The following is a 20,576-nucleotide window of genomic DNA, read 5'->3' on the forward strand; positions in this document are numbered from 1 at the left end:
AGGATAATGTCACAAATAAGGACTAAAAATGAATAACTTAACATTTTACTATTTATTTGATAAGAAAAATAATACTAGCATATAATGGGCCTGATTACAAGTGGTGTGGTATTTTTTTTTCCAATCACGAAAACATTTTGCACTAGTTGGGTTGCATTCATATTACAAGTTCCAAAAAAATTTATTTTGAGCAGGCAGTAACACGAATAGCGCAAGTTTTTGCATGCACGTGCAGGTAAAAAGGCTTGCAAAAACATGATGTTCAATAGGGAAGGGACATAATGATGTTTAAAGGTTATTGTTTAAGCAGGATGTCATTGTATATTATTGTTACTTGAAGATCAGATCAAATGTTTTGACCAATTTATGCTAAAATCCAGGTAAAGGGCTCAGATTTGTGTTGCTACAGGAGGGCTCTCTTTCTAAATAACATTTAAAAAATATTTTTTTTTTAATCTAAATGTCATAAATAAAAGTTACAATCAACTTCATACTTTAACCAATGGCCATAAATTATCGTCCAAGAAAATTATTACATTTTATGGCATATAAGAAACACCTGAAAAAAATCTTATTTGTATATAATTTAATTCAGGACAATTCACTAAATGTTAGTAATAACAATAAGACATTTTTTAGCTGAACTCCTAAGTTAAAGGGATACAAAACCCAACATTTTCCTATAATGTTTTAGATAGAACATACAATTTTAACCAAATTTTCAACTTACTTTAATTAGCAAATTAGCAAATTTGCTTCTTTCCTTTGGCATTCTTTGACAATCCTTTCTTTGGTCGAAGAGCTGCAGTTAACCGTTTTGCACAACATAAAAGTTTAAAGAAATACTTCAAAAATACATTCCAAAGTACAGTTACACTCATATTAACACTGTCTAATAAAAATTATTTAAAAAAATAATAATATTGCACACAAAAGTTATAAGGGCTTAAAGATAGGAGATCTTGCTGAGGCAGGGATTTTACATTGACTTAATTATTATTATTATCGGTTATTTGTAGAGCGCCAACAGATTCCGCAGCGCTATAAGCAAAGGGGGAGTACAACAAAACAATTATAGGGATCAAATGGGTAGAGGGCCCTGCCAAGAGTTGCACTGTTGTAGTCAGCTCTTAAGAAGGTGATCTACAAATAGCTGGACTTTTAGGCTTACATGCTAAGGGGGTTCAGGGTATAGCAATGGAGGAGAGGAACTGGTATTAGGAAAGGTTAGCGTAGGTTGTATGCATCCCTGAACAGTAGAGTCTTTAGGGAGCACTTGAAGCTTTTAAAACTAGAAAAGAGTCTTGTGGAGCGAGGCAGAGAGTTCCACAAGATGGGAGCCAGTCTGGAGAAGTCCTGTAAACGGGAGTGTAATGAGCTGACAAGAGAGGAGGAGAGTAGGAGGTCATGAGCAGAGCAAAGGGGACGAGACGGAGAGTATCTGGAGACAAGGTCTGAGATGTTTTGGGAAGCAGTGCAGTTGAGGGCTTTGTATGTAAGAGTGAGAGTTTTGTGTTTGATCCTAGAGGCAAGAGGAAGCCAGTGAAGGGATTGGCAGAGAGGTGCAGCAGATGAAGTGCAACATGTAAGGAAGATGAGTCTGGCAGAGGCATTCATTATGGATTGTAAAGGAGCTAGGCGGCAGGTGGGGAGACCAGAGAGGACAGAGTTGCAGTAATCAAGGCGGGAAAGAATGAGAGAGTGGATTAAAATCTTAGTTGTGTCTTGTGTAAGGAAGTGTCTAATTTTAGAGATGTTTTTAAGGTGGAAGTGGCAGGCTTTAGCCAAGGACTGAATGTGAGGAGTGAAGGAAAGATCTGAGTCAAATGTGACCCCGAGACATCGGGCATGCGGGGTAGGGTTAATGATGGAGTTGTCAACAGTTATAGAGATATTGGGGGTGGAGACTTTGGAAGAAGGGGGGAAAATGAGGAGCTCAGTTTTGGAGAGATTTAGCTTGAGGTAGTGAGAGGACATCCAGGAAGAGATGTGAGAAAGACAGTTAGTGACACGGGTTAGCAAGGAAGGAGATAGGTCTGGTGCAGAGAAGTAGATTTGGGTGTCATCGGCATACAAATGATATTGGAAACCATGGGACTTAATTAGGGAACCTAGTGATGATGTGTAGCTTGAGAAGAGAAGGGGACCGAGGACAGAGCCTTGCAGTACTCTGACAGAAAGTGGTGACGGGGCAGAGGAGGCCCCAGAGAAGGCTGCACTGAAGGTACGGTTTGATAGGTAGGAAGAGAGCCATGAAAGGGCTGTGTTGCAGATGCCGAAGGATTGGAGGGTTTAAAGCAAAATAGGGTGGTCGACAGTGTCAAAGGCTGCAGATAGATTAAGGAGGATAAGCAGAGAGAAGTGAAGCCTTTTGATTTAGCTGTAAGTAGGTCATTGGTGACCTTAACAATAGCTGTCTCTGTGGAGTGATAGGGACGAAATCCAGATTGCAGCGGGTCAAGAAGGGAGTTCAACGTAAGGAAATGGGATAGGTGTGCATATACTAGTTTTTCGAGAAGCTTTGAAGCAAGAGGGAGGAGGGAAATAGGGCAGTAGTTGGATGGGGAGGTAGGATCAAGGGAAGGTTTTTTGAGTATAGGTGTGACCAGTTCATGTTTCATCAATGAGGGAAATGTACCAGTGCTGAGGGAGAGGTTGAAAATGTGTGTTAGTATAGGGGTAAGGGTAGCAGAGAGGGAGGGGAGTAGCTGTGAGGGGATAGGGTCAAGAAGACAGGTAGTGAGGTGAGAGCGCAGTATAGGTGCCGAAACTTCTTCCTCAGTAACAGGGGAGAATGAACTAAGTTTCAGGTTATGAGGGTTGTGGTTGAGTGAGAGCATTTGAGGGGGGGGGAGAGAATGGAATTATGTTGAGAGCTGATTTCATGTCTGATGGAGTCAATTTTGTTAATGAAGTGACTGGCAAAGTCTTGAGCTGACAGAGAAGTTGTATTAGGAAGAGGGGGAGGGCGGAGGAGAGTATTGAAAGTGGAGAACAGATGTTTTGGGTTTGAAGAAAGATTAGAGATAAGAGTAAAGAAGTAGTGTTGCTTGTGGAGATTAAGGGTAGAGTAGTAGGAGTTCAAGATGAATTTGTAATGAAGAAAATCAGCTGAACTCCGTAATTTTCTCCAATGCCGTTCAGCAGTACGGGAACATTTGCATAGGTACCGTGTCAGAGGAGTATGCCAGGGCTGGGGATGAGTGTGTGATTTCCGAGCAGTGGTAAGTGGGGTGAGATTGTCAAGGACGGATATGAGAGTGGAATTATAGTGGCAGATAGATTGTTCAGGGCAGGAAAAGGAGGAGAAGAATGAGAGGAGCGGTTTAAGGGAATTAGCAAGTTGTTGCTGATGTAAAGACATAATGCTTCTGTGAAGTTTGTTGTGAGGAGTAGAAGGTGGGAGAGTTGTAGGAAGGGATGATATGTTGCAGGTAAGGAGATGGTGGTCGGAAAGAGGAAAAGGGGAGTTTGAGAAGTTTGAGAGAGTGCATCGATAGCTAAAGATCAGGTCAAGAGACCGTCTTTGTGAGTGGGAGAATCAGTCCATTGTGACAGACTGAAAGAGGAAGTGAGTTGCAGAAGTTGTTTAGCAGATGAGGCAGTGGGATTGTTAAGGGGGATGTTGAAGTCGCCAAGAATGAGGGCAGGGGTGCCTGAGGAAAGGAAATAGGGTAGCCAGGTAGCCAAGTGATCTGGAAATTGAGTTGAGAAGCCAGGGGTCGGTATATGACTGCAACACGTACAGAGAGAGGGGAGAATAAGCGAATCATGTGGGTTTCGAATGAGGGAAAAGTGAGGGAAGAGATAGGATGTATTTGTTGAAAGGTGCAACGAGAGGAAAGTAAAATACCTACACCACCTCCTTGTCTATTACCAGACCTAGGAGTGTGGCTGAAGTAGAGACCCCCATGTGACAGAGCAGCAGTGGGTGCTGTGTCTAGGGGAGAGAGCCAGGTTTCTGTTAGGGCCAGAAGGTTGAGGGAGCGGGAGATGAAGAGGTCATGTATAGAAGTGAGCTTGTTGCAAACAGAGTGAGAGTTCCAGAGTGCACAAGTGAAAGGGGTAGTGGCTTTAGATGCAAGAGGAATGTGAATAAGGTGTGCAGAGTTTTGTTTTCTGAGTCTATGGGATGGTACACATGGATGTGCACGGTTTGTCAGTGGTTGGGGACCAGGATTAGGGGAGATGTCACCAGCAGTAAGTCGAAGCAAGAGGGAGAGTGACATGAGATGAGATACAGATTTGCAGTAGTGAGACTGCTTTTGAGATGAGCTGCAGGGGAGAGAGAGTGTGTTTAGGAATAGGTAAAGTTCATGAGTACAAAAGTAAGGTGAGTTTAAGAGAGATGGGCTAATGAACAGTGCAGGTGGAGAGGGAGGAGTAATTGAATAGTGTAGTTTGCTATAAAGACAAAGGGTAGCAAAAAGGAATATGAATATATTGAGCATTTTTACAGAATTGGGAACCAGTTAAAAACATAAGACACAGAATTACTGTAACAATTGCATAAGGGTACAAAAGGTATATGAAACATAATATTACAAAAGTACTGTGTATTCTATAGGGTTAAGGGAATGGAAGGATGTGCTGATCCGTGTTTTCACTTGTCATTTCAGGAGAGTGAAAGTTGTGTGGGAGACTATCTATAAATGATGAAATGAGCTTGGGGTGGGTGGGGTGATGGGAGGGAAGCTGTTTTCCAGAAGGCTACCTGTAGTAAGTTAGAGGGCAATTGAAGCAGTTGAGTGTAAAAGTCTGTGTATTTTCTCTGAGTTCTGAGAAAGGATGTGTTTGAAATCAAGCTGAAGGAGAGAGATATATTGGTTAATGATGGCCCAGCAAAAGTGTGTTAAATGAGTGGGAGGGTACATTTATGGACATTTTAAAGCTAAGGGTCAATCATGCAGAAATAAAAAAAAAAAGACATCAAAAAACAAAATATTACAGAGATAAGACTGAGACATACAAGGGTGAAATAAAACCATAAACAAATAGACAGATAAATGGACAAGAGCTGCTTAAACTATGCAAATTATGACTAGCACAGCCTGCAATATATACATTTAAAATAGAAACAAAACAAAAGGAATTATCACTAAATATATAAACACATACAATAAAACAACTTAGTAGATAAAATATAATTAAGCTGTTTTCCAGAAGGCTACCTGTAGTAAGTTAGAGGGCAATTGAAGCAGTTGAGTGTAAAAGTCTGTGTATTTTCTCTGAGTTCTGAGAAAGGATGTGTTTGAAATCAAGCTGAAGGAGAGAGATATATTGGTTAATGATGGCCCAGCAAAAGTGTGTTAAATGAGTGGGAGGGTGCATTTATGGACATTTTAAAGCTAAGGGTCAATCATGAAGAAACCAAAAAAAAAAGACATCAAAAACAAAATATTACAGAGATAAGACTGAGACATACAAGGGTGAAATAAAACCATAAACAAATAGACAGATAAATGGACAAGAGCTGCTTAAACTATGCAAATTATAACTAGCACAGCCTTTAATATATACATTTAAAATAGAAACAAAACATAAGGAATTATCACTAAATATACAAACACATACAATAAAACAACTTAGTAGGTAAAATATAATGAAGCTGTTTTCCAGAAGGCTACCTGTAGTAAGTTAGAGGGCAATTGAAGCAGTTGAGTGTAAAAGTCTGTGTATTTTCTCTGAGTTCTGAAATAGGATGTGTTTGATATCAAGCTGAAGGAGAGAGATATATTGGTTAATGATGGCCAAGCAAAAGTGTGTTAAATGAGTGGGAGGGTACATTTATGGACATTTTAAAGCTAAGGGTCAATCATGCAGAAACCAAAAAAAAGACATCAAAAAACAAAATATTAGAGATAAGACTGAGACATACAAGGGTGAAATAAAACCATAAACAAATAGACAGATAAATGGTCAAGAGCTGCTTAAACTATGCAAATTATGACTAGCATAGCCTGTAATATATACATTTAAAATAGAAACAAAACAAAAGGAGTTATCACTAAATATACAAACACATACAATAAAACAACTTAGTAGGTAAAATATAATGAAGCTGTTTTCCAGAAGGCTACCTGTAGTAAGTTAGAGGGCAATTGAAGCAGTTGAGTGTAAAAGTCTGTGTATTTTCTCTGGGTTCTGAGAAAGGATGTGTTTGAAATCAAGCTGTAGTAAGTTAGAGGCCAATTGAAGCAGTTGAGTGTAAAAGTCTGTGTATTTTCTTTGAGTTCTGAGAAAGGATGTGTTTGAAATCAAGCTGTAGTAAGTTAGAGGGCAATTGAAGCAGTTGAGTGTAAAAGTCTGTGTATTTTCTCTGAGTTCTGAGAAAGGATGTGTTTGAAATCAAGCTGTAGTAAGTTAGAGGGCAATTGAAGCAGTTGAGTGTAAAAGTCTGTGTATTTTCTCTGAGTTCTGAGAAAATACACAGACTTAAATACACATATATAGAAAAACATGGATTTCTAGGCATAGAGATGGTGGTAAAATACGGCAAATACTCCTTTCTGGCATTCAATGACATTAAACAGCTTGTTAATAAGTTTATTTTATTTTTTACAGTTTAATCCGTTAAACTCTGCAATAAAATATTAAATAGCCTGTTCAGGTTGGTCCCTCCCTCTTTCCATTAATTTTAGCAGTTATTTTAAATTTTAAAAATAATTGTTTGATTTTATTCACATCTAGTTATGATATTTAGTATCTTTTATTTTTTTAAAATATTATTTTGTGCAGTCTATTAATTCCTTTCACAGGCCCACAAGTCAGCTGGGGTATTTACAGGAAGCCAAAAGGAGGAGCTTCCCCTTTCTAAGTTCCTGCTAGGAGAAACATTAACTAGCTTTCATTCAATGGGGCCTATCTATCAATCTCCGTATGGCAAACCTTCAGGCTCGCCAGAAACACCAGTTTTGAAGCAGCGGTCTAAAGACTGCTGCTCCATAACCTGTCCGCCTGCTCTGAGGAGGCGGACAGACATTGCGGGAAATCAACCCGAATACGATCAGATTTATTGACATCCCCTGCTAGCGGCCGATTGGCAGCAAATCTGCAGGGGGCGGTGTTGCACCAGCAGTTCACACAAGAGCTGCTGGTGCAATGCTGAATGCGGAGAGCGTATTGCTCTCCGCATTCAGTGATGTCTGTCGGACATCATCCGCTGATTGGATCATGTCGGATAGACATTTGTTAAATAGGCCCCAGTGTCTTATCCATGCTCAGTAGAGGAATATTGCTACAAAAATCAACTGACATGATAAAAAAAAGCAAAATCTAATTGTGTACAATTACCACCTCTTCCAAATGACAATCCAAATTATGCACTACTGCTGAAAATGGTTGTGCATTTTTTTAATGTAATACTTTTCCAATTTATGCTACTAATATTATTTACAATAGAAGACATTACACTAAACAGCAGAATATTTAATACAAAATAGAAAGAAAAAATAGTAGCATCCCTTAAGCACTCTGGAGGAACACAAAATTAGATTAGTCCAAAAGAGAGGACACACAAAGAAAGAGAGGGGTTCTCAATCCTCACAACAATATGAGGGGGGAAAAGGGAAAATTTAAACTTAACATTTATTATATTAAAAAAATAAAAAAAGAGAAATATAAAACCACATTAAACACACTTAAATGCCAGAGGCGTTTTGTGACTTGATTAGGTCCTGGCCAGGTGCCTTTGGTATTGTATTGCAGTTATACTTAATGTGCTTTATATGTTTTAACCTATACTAGATGTTTTTGTAGCAGAAGTACCAGATTAGGACAGGAATACCCAGTGTTTTTAAATAATTGTGTAGGAGCAACACGTGAGATTAGCAGTTCACCAATCCTTTTTTTGAGGTTCTCCTTAGGGAGATATTATAGTCACCGGTAGACTATTCATTAGGGCTTTTTTTTGTTTCGTGTTGCATTATATAATGGGGATAATTACCTCCTTTGAACCTTTCTGGTATTAGGCCTTCTATTTGACTGTATAGGTGTTCTCTGCATGAATTGATACTATACTGTGAATTGGACCTTTCATGTCCCTGTATATTATTTTTCTCTTTTTAAGTGTTTTTAATGTGGTTTTATATTTCTCTTTATTATTTTTTTTTTATATAATAAAGTTTTAATTTTCCCTTTTCCCCCCTCATATTGTTGTGAGGATTGAGAACCCCTATCTTTCTTTGTGTGTTCTCTCTTTTGGAGTAATCTAATTTTATGTTCCGAGTGCTTAAGGGATGTTACTTTTTCTTTCCATTTTGTATTAAATTGTCAATTTCTGCATCTAATATCACCTGTTTGGAGGGCTTTCGATAGCCGTCCCATTCAGGGTATTTATTGCACGGCAAATACTCCTTTCTTATGTAAACTAAACAGCAGAACTCAGAAGAGGTGGTAAAAATACATATGTACAAATATAACCTCTTTATAAAAGCAATTCAAAATATGTAATACAACTAAAAATGATTGCCCTTTTTTATTCAGATTTTCTGATTCATGGTAACATTCAACTAGATTATGAGTTTTGCATTATGAGTCAAATAGCAGCGTTGTGGCTCATTTCCCTAACGCAGCCATTACAAGTCTTGTCGGTATAGGTGTACCGCAAGCCTTTTAGCCTGTACCGCAACGTCAGTACCGCACTCCTAAAAATTATGTATTTTAATGGGATTCCCATAGCCCTGGTATTACGAGTTTTGCGGTGAGGCTAAAAAGCGAGCGTTACAGCCTAAAACGACAAGATCTGTACCGCGATCTAAAGTCAGTAGTTATGAGTTTTATGCTACAAAGCTGTAACATTAAACTCATAACTAGTGTTAAAAAGTACACTAAACACCCATAAACTACCTATTAACCCCTAAACCAAGGCCCTCCCGCATCACAAACACTAAATTAAATATATTAACCCTTAATCGGTCGCTCCCGATATCGCCGCCACTTTAAAAAATATTAACCCCTATTCCGTTGCTCCCTGACATCCACACCACTATACTAAATTTATTAACCCATAAACCGCCGCCCTCCTACATCGCAAACACTATTTAAATATTATTAACCCCTAATCTGCCGTCCGCCCACATCGCCCCCACTATACTAAAGTTATTAAGCCCTACACCGCCGCCACTATACTAAACGTATTAACCCCTAAACCACAAGCACCCCCACAACAAAATATACTAAACTAAACTATTAACCCGTAAACCGAAAGCCCCCCACATCGAAATAAACTAAATTAAACTATTTACCCCTAAACCCAACAACCCCCTAACTTTATATTAAAATTACAATTTCCCTAGCCTAAATTAAATTAAAACTTACCAAATTAAAAAAACTAACGGCTAGATTTAGAGTTTGGCGGTTGCCGTGAAAACCAGCGTTAGAGGCTCCTAACGCTGGTTTTAGGCTACCGCCGGTATTTGGAGTCAGTGATTAAAGGGTCTAACGCTCGCTTTTCAGCCGCGACTTTTCCATACCGCAGATCCCCTTACGTCAATTGCGTATCCTATCTATTCAATGGGATCTTTCTAACTCCGGTATTTAGAGTCGTTTCTGAAGTGAGCGTTAGAGCTCTAACGACAAAACTCCAGCCGCAGGAAAAAAGCAGGAGTTAAGAGCTTTCTGGGCTAACGCCGGTTTATAAAACTCTTAACTACTGTACCCTAAAGTACACTAACACCCATAAACTACCTATGTACCCCTAAACCGAGGTCCCCCCACATCACCGCCACTCGATTAAATTTTTTTAACCCCTAATCTGCCGACCGCCACCTACGTTATACTTATGTACCCCTAATCTGCTGCCCCTAACCCCGCCGACCCCTATACTATATTTATTAACCCCTAACCTGCCCCCCACAACGTCACCGCCAGCTACTTACAATAATTAACCCCTAATCTTCCGACCGCAAAGCGCCGCCACCTACGTTATCCTTATGTACCCCTAATCTGCTGCCCCTAACACCGCCGACCCCTATATTATATTTATTAACCCCTAATCTGCCCCCCTCAACGTCGCCGACACCTGCCTACACTTATTAACCCCTAATCTGCCGAGCGGACCTGAGCGCTACTATAATAAAGTAATTAACCCCTAATCCGCATCACTAACCCTATCATAAATAGTATTAACACCTAATCTGCCCTCCCTAACATCGCAGACACCTACATTAAATTATTAACCCCTAATCTGACGACCAGAGCTCACCGCTATTCTAATAAATGTATTAACCCCTAAAGCTAAGTCTAACCCTAACACTAACACCCCCCTAACTGAAATATAATTTAAATCTAACGAAATTAATTAACTCTTATTAAATAAATTATTCCTATTTAAAGATAAATACTTACCTGTAAAATAAATCCTAATATAGCTACAATATAAATTATAATTACATTATAGCTATTTTAGGATTAATATTTATTTTACAGGCAACTTTGTAATTATTTTAACCAGGTACAATAGCTATTAAATAGTTAAGAACTATTTAATAGTTACCTAGTTAAAATAATAACAAATTTACCTGTAAAATAAATCCTAACCTAAGTTATAATTAAACCTAACACTACCCTATCAATAAATTAATTAAATAAACTACCTACAATTACCTACAATTAACCTAACACTACACTATCAATAAATAAATTAAATACAAATGCTACAAATAAATACAATTACATAAACTAACTAAAGTACAAAAAATAAAAAAGAACTAAGTTACAAAAAATAAAAAAATATTTACAAACATAAGAAAAATATTACAACAATTTTAAACTAATTACACCTACTCTAAGCCCCCTAATAAAATAACAAAGACCCCCAAAATAAAAAAATGCCCTACCCTATTCTAAATTAATAGAGTTAAAAGCTCTTTTACCTTACCAGCCCTGAACAGGGCCCTTTGCGGGGCATGCCCCAAGAAAATCAGCTCTTTTGCCTGTAAAAAAAAACATACAATACCCCCCCCAACATTACAACCCACCACCCACATACCCCTAATCTAACCCAAACCCCCCTTAAATAAACCTAACACTAAGCCCCTGAAGATCTTCCTACCTTGTCTTCACCATCCAGGTATCACCGATCCGTCCTGGCATCCGGTGCCGAAGAGGTCCAGAAGAGGCTCCAAAGTCTTCCTCCTATCCGGCAAGAAGAGGACATCCGGACCGGCAAACATCTTCTACAAGCGGCATCTTCGATCTTCTTCCATCCGGTGCGGAGCGGGTCCATCTTGAAGCAGCCGACGCGGATCCATCCTCTTCTTCCGGCGTCTCCCGACGAATGACGGTTCCTTTAAGGGACGTCATCCAAGATGGCGTCCCTCGAATTCCGATTGGCTGATAGGATTCTATCAGCCAATCGGAATTAAGGTATGAATATTCTGATTGGCTGATGGAATCAGCCAATCAGAATCAAGTTCAATCCTATTGGCTGATCCAATCAGCCAATCAGATTGAGCTTGCATTCTATTGGCTGTTCCGATCAGCCAATAGAATGCGAGCTCAATCTGATTTGATGATTGGATCAGCCAATCGGATTGAACTTGATTCTGATTGGCTGATTCCATCAGCCAATCAGAATATTCCTACCTTAATTCCGATTGGCTGATAGAATCCTATCAGCCAATCGGAATTCGAGGGACGCCATCTTGGATGACCTCATTTAAAGGAACCGTCATTCGTCGTTCAGTCGTCGGCCAGTATGGATGTTCCGTGGTGGAGGTCTTCAGGATGCTGCCGCTTCGCTCCGGATGGATGCCGCTTGGATGAAGACTTCAATCGGATGGAAGAACTCTTCTGCCCCGCTTGGATGAAGACTTCAGCTGGATCATGGACCTCTTCAGCCCCCCGCTTGGGCTTGGATCAGGACATCGGAGGAGCTCTTCTGGACCGATCGGTGATACCTGGTGAGGTGAAGACAAGGTAGGAAGATCTTCAGGGGCTTAGTGTTAGGTTTATTTAAGGGGGGTTTGGGTTAGATTAGGGGTATGTGGGTGGTGGGTTGTAATGTTGGGGGGGGGGGTATTGTATGTTTTTTTTTACAGGCAAAAGAGCTGATTTTCTTGGGGCATGCCCCGCAAAGGGCCCTGTTCAGGGCTGGTAAGGTAAAAGAGCTTTTAAATGTATTAATTTAGAATAGGGTAGGGCATTTTTTTTATTTTGGGGGTCTTTGTTATTTTATTAGGGGGCTTAGAGTAGGTGTAATTAGTTTAAAATTGTTGTAATATTTTTCTTATGTTTGTAAATATTTTTTTATTTTTTGTAACTTAGTTCTTTTTTATTTTTTGTACTTTAGTTAGTTTATGTAATTGTAGTTATTTGTAGAAATTGTATTTAATTTATTTATTGATAGTGTAGTGTTAGGTTAATTGTAGGTAATTGTAGGTATTTTATTTAATTAATTTATTGATAGGGTAGTGTTAGGTTTAGTTATAACTTAGGTTAGGACTTATTTTACAGGTAATCTTGTTATTATTTTAACTAAGTAACTATTAAATAGTTGTTAACTATTTAATAGCTATTGTACCTAGTTAAAATAATTACCAAGTTGCCTGTAAAATAAATATTAATCCTAAAATAGCTACAATGTAATTATAATTTATATTGTAGTTATATTAGGATTTTTTTTTACAGGTAAGTATTTATCTTTAAATAGGAATAATTTATTTAATAAGAGTTAATTAATTTCGTTAGATTAAAATTATATTTAATTTAGGGGGGTGTTAGTGTTAGGGTTAGACTTAGCTTTAGGGGTTAATCCATTTATTATAGTAGCGATGAGCTCCGGTCGTCAGATTAGGGGTTAATAATTGAAGTTAGGTGTCGGCGATGTTAGGGAGGGCAGATTAGGGGTTAATACTATTTATGATAGGGTTAGTGAGGCGGATTAGGGGTTAATAACTTTATTATAGTAGCGCTCATGTCCGCTCGGCAGATTAGGGGTTAATAAGTGTAGGCAGGTGTCGGCAACGTTGTGGGGGGCAGGTTAGGGGTTAATAAATATAATATAGGGGTCGGCGGTGTTAGGGGCAGCAGATTAGGGGTACATAAGGATAATGTAGGTGGCGGCGCTTTGCGGTCGGCAGATTAGGGGTTAATTATTGTAGGTAGCTGGCGGCGACGTTGTGGGGGGCAGGTTAGGGGTTAATAAATATAATATAGGGGTCGGCGATGTTAGGGCAGCAGATTAGGGGTACATAGGGATAACATAGGTAGCGGCGGTTTACGGAGCGGAAGATTAGGGGTTAATAATATAATGCAGGGGTCAGTGATAGCGGGGGCGGCAGATTAGGGGTTAATAAGTGTAAGGTTAGGGGTGTTTAGACTCGGGGTACATGTTAGAGTGTTAGGTGCAGACGTAGGAAGTGTTTCCCCATAGGAAACAATGGGGCTGCGTTAGCAGCTGAACGCTGCTTTTTTGCAGGTGTTAGGTTTTTTTTCAGCTCAAACAGCCCCATTGTTTCCTATGGGGGAATCGTGCACGAGCACGTTTTTGAGGCTGGCCGCGTCCGTAAGCAACTCTGGTATCGAGAATTGCATTTGCGGTAAAAATGCTCTACGCTCCTTTTTTGGAGCCTAACGCAGAATTTTTTGGAACTCTCGATACCAGAGTTAATTTTATGGTGCGGCCAGAAAAAAGCCCGCGGAGCGTTAACAGCCCATCTACCGCCAAACTCCAAATCTAGGCCTAAGTTTAAATTAACAAGTACATTAATATAATTATTAAACTAAAATTAAACTAACTACCAATTAAATAAAACTAAACTACACAATAAAAAAATCCTAACACTACTATAAAAATTACGAAGTATCTAATTACAAAAAATAAAAAATACTAAGTTACAAAAAAATAACAAACACTAAATTACATAAAATAAAAAACGAAATTATCCAAAATAAAAAGAATTACACGTAATCTAATAGCCCTATCAAAATAAAAAAGCCCACCCAAAAAAAAACAGCAATAGAAAAAAACTACCAATGGTCCTTAAAAAGGCCTATTGTGGGAAATTGCCCCAAAGATATCAGCTCTTTTACATGCAAAAAAACCCACAAAGCCCCCCAACAGTAAAACCCACCACCCAACCAACCCCCCAAAATAAAAAACCTCATTCTAAAAAACCTAAGGTACCCATTGCCCTGAAAGGGCATTTGTATGTGCATTGCCCTTAAAAGGGCATTTAGCTATTTTACTGCACAGACCCTAAACTAAACAAAAAATACACCCAAAAAAAACCTTAAAAAAGCCTAACACTAACCCCCTGACAATCCACTTACAGTTTTTGAAGTCCCGTTTGAACAATCTTCATCCTGGAGTTGAAGTCCTGATCCAGGCAGCGAGAAGTTTTTACCCAGATGGCCTCTTCAATCTTCATCCCGGTGGCAAAGTCCTGATCCAAGTGGCGAGAAGTTTTCATCCAGGTACCAGATGTCTTCTGGATGGACCCGCTCCGCGAACTCAGGGTCAAGATAGAAGATGCCGTCTGGATGAAGATTGAAGAGGCCACCTGTATGAAGACTTCTCGTCGCTTGGATCAGGACCTTGCCGTCGGGATGAAGATTGAAGAGGCCGTCTGCATGAAGACTTCTTTCCGCCTGGATCAGGACTTCAAATCCAGGATGAAGATCGCTCAAGCGGGACTTCAAAAACTGTAAGTGGATTGTCAGGGGGTTAGTGTTAGACTTTTTAAAGGTGTTTTTGGTTGGGTTTTTTGTTAAGTAGGGTCTGGGCAGTAAAAGAGTTAAATGCCCTTTTAAGGGCAATGTCCATATAAATGACCTTTTCAGGGCAATGGGTAGATTAGGTTTTTTTAGAATTAGTTTTTTTTATTTTGGGGGGTTGGTTGGGTGGTGGGTTTTACTGTTGGGGGGGTCTTTGTGTTTTTTTTTTACAGGCAAAAGAGCTGATATCTTTGGGGCAATGCCCACAAAAGTCCATTTTAGGGCCATTGGTAGTTTATTGTAGGATAAGTTTTTTTTATTTTGGGTGGGCTTTTTTATTTTAACCCCTTAGTGACCGAGGACGTGCAGGGTACGTCTGAAAAAAAAAGGCAGTTAACGCCTGACGACGTACCCTGCACGTCCTCGGCTAAAGTGAGTGCTGGAAGCGATCAAGATCGCTTCCAGGCACTATTACAGTACTGCAGGGATGCCTCGATGTCTGGGCATCCCTGCAGTGCTGTTACAGAGTGCCGGGACCGGAGCGATCACTCCCCCTTGAGTGATCACTTCCAGTTTTGCTCCACGTGGAGCCCGGCAGTGCAGCAGAGCATCGGAAGCGATCGGACACGCTTCCGATGCTCTGCTAGTGTGCTAAGTGCCTCGGTGGGTCGAGGCACTTAGTTAGTGTATTAATAAAATAAAAAATGTCAAAAAAAAATAAAATATAAAATAAAAAAGCCCCACATATAGCGCCCCCCCCCTCCCCCATGAGGCTTCCAAAATGGCGATGCCCGGTGCATCATGGGGCATCTGGGGGTGTCCCTAGCCTGTCTCACCATAGGGGCAAGCTAGGGTCACCCAATCTGAGCCTTCTTAGAAAAAAAAAATAATAATAATAAAATACCCCATTTGTCTGATCATGTCAATATTTGTAAATATTGACTCTGATCAGTGTGGATCTCCCTCCCTCTCCTCACTTGCCATTTTGTTGGAGAAAGAGAGAGACCTGTATTTTAGCAGAGAGAGATTTATTTCTTTTATTTGTTAAAAAATTTAAAATCCAAAGGCTCTTTTCAGAGCCATTAACCCCTAGCTTGCCAGTGATCACTATAAATCACTGGCAGTAGCACAGCTGCACTTTTTTTTGCTGTCTGTGCATTTTTTTAGGGGTTAATTTTTGTTGTTGTATTTTTTTTTAAAAACTCAAAGGCTCCTTTCAGAGCCATTTAGCTAATTTAATTTAATTTAAAGACTATTTAACCCCTAGCTTGCCAGTGATCGCTATACATCACTGGCATTAGCATAGCTGTACTTTTTTGCTGTCTGTGCATTTTTTAGGGGTTAATTTTTGTTGTTGTAATTTTTTAAAAACCTAAACGCTCCTTTCAGAGCCATTTAGCTAATTTAATTTAATTTAAATAGTATTTAACCCCTAGCTTGCCAGTGATCGCTATACATCACTGGCATTAGCATAGCTGTACTTTTTTGCTGTCTGTGAATTTTTTTAGGGGTTAATTTGTGTTGTTGTAATTTTTTAAAAAACCAAAGGCTCCTTTCAGAGCCATTTAGCTCATTTAATTTAATTTAAAGAGTATTTAACCCCTAGCTTGCCAGTGATCGCTATAAATCACTGGCATTAGCATAGCTCTACATTTTTGCTGTCTGTGCATTTTTTTAGGGGTTAATTTTTGTTGTTGTCATTTTTTAAAAACCCAAAGGCTCCTTTCAGAGCCATTTAGCTAATTTAATTTGATTTAAAGAGTATTTAACCCCTAGCTTGCCAGTGATCGCTATAAATCACTGGCATTAGCATAGCTGTACTTTTTTTTAAAAAAACCCAAAGGCCATTTAGTTAATTTAATTTAAAGAGTATTTAACCCCTAGCTTGCCAGTGATCGCTATAAATCACTGGCATTAGCATAGCTGTACTTTTTTTTTAAAAAACCCAAAGGCCAATTTAGTTAATTTAATTTAAAGAGTATTTAACCCCTAGCTTGCCAGTGATCGCTATAAATCACTGGCATTAGCATAGCTGTACTTTTTTTTAAAAAAACCCAAAGGCCATTTAGTTAATTTAATTTAAAGAGTATTTAACCCCTAGCTTGCCAGTGATCGCTATAAATCACTGGCATTAGCATAGCTGTACTTTTTTTTTAAAAAACCCAAAGGCCATTTAGTTAATTTAATTTAAAGAGTATTTAACCCCTAGCTTGCCAGTGATCGCTATAAATCACTGGCATTAGCATAGCTGTACTTTTTTTAAAAAAAACCCAAAGGCCATTTAGTTAATTTAATTTAAAGAGTATTTAACCCCTAGCTTGCCAGTGATCGCTATAAATCACTGGCATTAGCATAGCTGTACTTTTTTTAAAAAAAAACAAAGGCCATTTAGTTAATTAATTAATTTTGGTTTTCTGTGACAGATACAAAAATGTCACAGAAAAGATATAGTGTTGAGGAGGCGTATGCCATCCTTGCGTCAGAGTCAGATGCCTCTATGTCTGACTCAGACCCCAATTTTGACCCTGCCATATGCTCAGATACATCATTAGATGCAGTCTCAACTGATAGTGATGTATCTGTGGCTGCTAGCCCCCCTGCCAGCCCCCCTGCTAGCCCCCCTGCCAGCCCCCCTGCTAGAAGGAGGCGTGTTGCTGCCATTGCCGCTGAAGAGTGGGTAACGCCTCATCTCCAGAGGCCAGATATCCCACCCTTCACAGCAAATGCTGGCATAAATATAGATGTGGCAGGTTTTAGCCCCCAACAGTTTCTGGAGGTGTTTCTGGGTGATGATGTATTGGGGAACATTGTCGCCCAAACTAATTTATATGCCCATCAGTACCGTGCTGCAAAGCCTGAAACATATTTGGCAAAGCAGCAATGGGCCCCCATCAATGTGCCAGAATTTAAAAAATTCTGGGCATTGACTATGCTGATGGGCATCATAAAGAAACCCTCCGTTCGCTCCTACTGGAGCAGTAGCCCCATCTGCTCTACCCCCATTTTCTCCCAGAGTATGTCGAGGCAGAGATATGAAATGATTCTTCATTTCATGCACTTCAGCGACAACAGCCTGTGCCCCCCTAGGGAGCATCCCCAATTTGACAGGCTGTATAAAATCCGCCCCCTGATTACCCACTTTTCTGCCAGGTTTGCAGAGGCTTATACACCTGGAAGGAATATATGCGTTGATGAATCCCTGATGAAGTATAAGGGAAGGCTGGGATTCAAGCAGTATATTCCTTCCAAGCGCTCCAGGTATGGGGTAAAGGTGTATAAGCTCTGTGAGAGCGAGACTGGGTATACTCAGGCCTTCCGGGTGTATGAGGGAAAGGATAGCCACCTTGACCCTCCAGGTTGCCCAGAACATATGGGAACCACTGGCAAGATTGTCTGGGACCTGATATTACCCCTAATGAACAAAGGGTATCACTTGTACTTAGACAATTTTTATACAAGTGTCCTTTTGTTCAAGCTACTGTATTGCTTTGATACAGTAGCTTGCGGTACTATTAAAAAGAACCGCAAAGGTTTCCCAGGACAACTTGTACGCACCCGGCTACAAAGGGGGGAGACCTCTGCTCTGCGCCAAGAGGAGCTGTTGGCACTGAAGTACAGAGACAAGAAGGATGTATACCTTCTTACCACCATCCACACAGAGAGGACGGTGGCGGTCTCTGTACGTGGCAGAGCTGAGATCATAAGGAAGCCAGTGTGCATCAAGTCTTATAACAGACATATGGGTGGGGTTGATCTGGCAGATCAGCTGCTGCAGCCCTACCTAATTATGCGGAAGACAAGGGCCTGGTACAAAAAGGTTGCAATTTACCTAATGCAGATTGCAACCCACAACGCTTTTTTGTTGTTCAAAAAAGCAAACCCCGGAATGAAACTGACTTTTTTACAATTTCAGCTCCAGATCATTTCGGGGATTTTGTACCATGATGCACCTGCTCCCCGGGCGGTGATGGGAGAGAGCAGAGTTGGGGCTACTCATTTTATTTTTAAAATCCCCCCTACTGCCGCAAAGCAGAGACCACAAAAAAAATGCAGAGTCTGTACCAAGAGGGGGCAGAGAAGGGACACTGTATATCACTGTCCTGATTGCCCTGGACAGCCTGGACTCTGCATTGGGGACTGCTTCAAGCGGTACCATACAATGGTCAATTTTTAAAAAATAAATAAATTTGCTGTTATTTTTTTTTTGTTATGTTTACTGTTAAATTTTTTGTTATTTTTTTACTTTTAATGTGCCAGATTTTTACATTTCACTAATATATTTTTTTTTCTAAAATGGGGCTGTTCTTTTTTTTTTTTTTACAAAATCCCCTGTCAAACCTATGCATGGGGACATAGGTGTACTCAGGGTGCCTAGCAGAAAACAACCTGTAGTATTTTTTTTGCACTAACTTACAACAGTCTCTCCTAAATCCTAGTCAAAAAGCAATGTGTGTGTAAAAATGAAAATTGAAAAAATGCCACCATACACTTTCTCCAATTTTTTTAGCTAAAACAGTTACTTCAAATGCATCAAAGCACACCATATACAATACCTTGGGGTGTCAACATTTCAAAAATATGCACATTCATGGCAATAAATAAAAGTGGGGTTTACAATAGGCCCCAAACTAAAGATAGGCCTATCAGAAGAAATACTCTCACTTAATAACTAAAATCACAAGTCATAAAATTGTAACATAACCTTCCCAAAATCCTGGCAAACCTATGCATGGGGGGCATAGGTGTACTCAGGGTGCCTAGCAGAAAACAACCTGAAGTATTTTTTTGCACTAACTTACAACAGTCTCTCCTAAATCATAGTCAAAAAGCAATGTGTGTGTAAAAATGAAAATTGAAAAAATGCCACCATACACTTTCTCCAATTTTTTTAGCTAAAACAGTTACTTCAAATGCATCAAAGCACACCATATACAATACCTTGGGGTGTCAACATTTCAAAAATATGCACATTCATGGAAACAAATAAATTGGGGTATGTTAAAATACCCCCAAAAAGACAATAGGCAAAGAAAATATGTTAAATGTGAAAAAAAAAAATCACAAACGCATGTTGGACATTTGGCATTACACCCCCCGAACAAGCCAAGAAACTTATGCATAGGTGGTATCACTGTACTCAGGAGATGTTGGTGAACACATATTGGGGTCTTCTTTGGCAGTAACACATAACAGGAGCTGTGAATTCATGTCTAAAGTACAATGTGTGTGAAAAATAACACACAAAAAATGACTGCCTAATAGTTTGACAAAGAATTAGTGCATGGAAAGTGTTAAAATACCAGCATTTGAAATACCCTAGGGTGTCTACTTTTCAAAAATATATGGTTTGATGGGGGTAAATTACATTGGCCGGCTTCAGAAATGTCCTACATAGGACATGGGTGCATGGGATGTGAAAATTCCAAGTTGAAAAACTGGACTGAGAATATATGCCTAAAGTACAACGTGTGTGAAAAATAACACAAAAAAAATGACTACCCAAAAGTTTGACAAAGACTAGTGGTTGAAATAGTGCATGGAAAGTGTTAAAATACCAGCATTTGAAATACCCTAGGGTGTCTACTTTTCAAAAATATATGGTTTTATGGGGGTAATTTACATTGGCCGGCTTCAGAAATGTCCCAAATAGGACATGGGTGCATGATGACAGATGTGAAAATTCCAAGTTGAAAAACTGGAATGCGCCCCCTAAAATTAAGGCCTTTTAGCCCCCAGAGAACCCGACACACCTATACATGGGGGGTATCACTGTACTCAGGAGATGTTGTTGAATACATATTGAGGTTTTTTTTGGCAGTAACACATAACAGGGACTGAGAATATATGCCTAAAGTACAATGTGTGTGAAAAATAATGCAAAAAAATGACTACCTAAAAGTTTGACAAAGACTAGTGGT

Source organism: Bombina bombina, chromosome 2 (assembly GCF_027579735.1).
Source record: "Bombina bombina isolate aBomBom1 chromosome 2, aBomBom1.pri, whole genome shotgun sequence".
Lineage (NCBI taxonomy): Eukaryota > Metazoa > Chordata > Amphibia > Anura > Bombinatoridae > Bombina > Bombina bombina.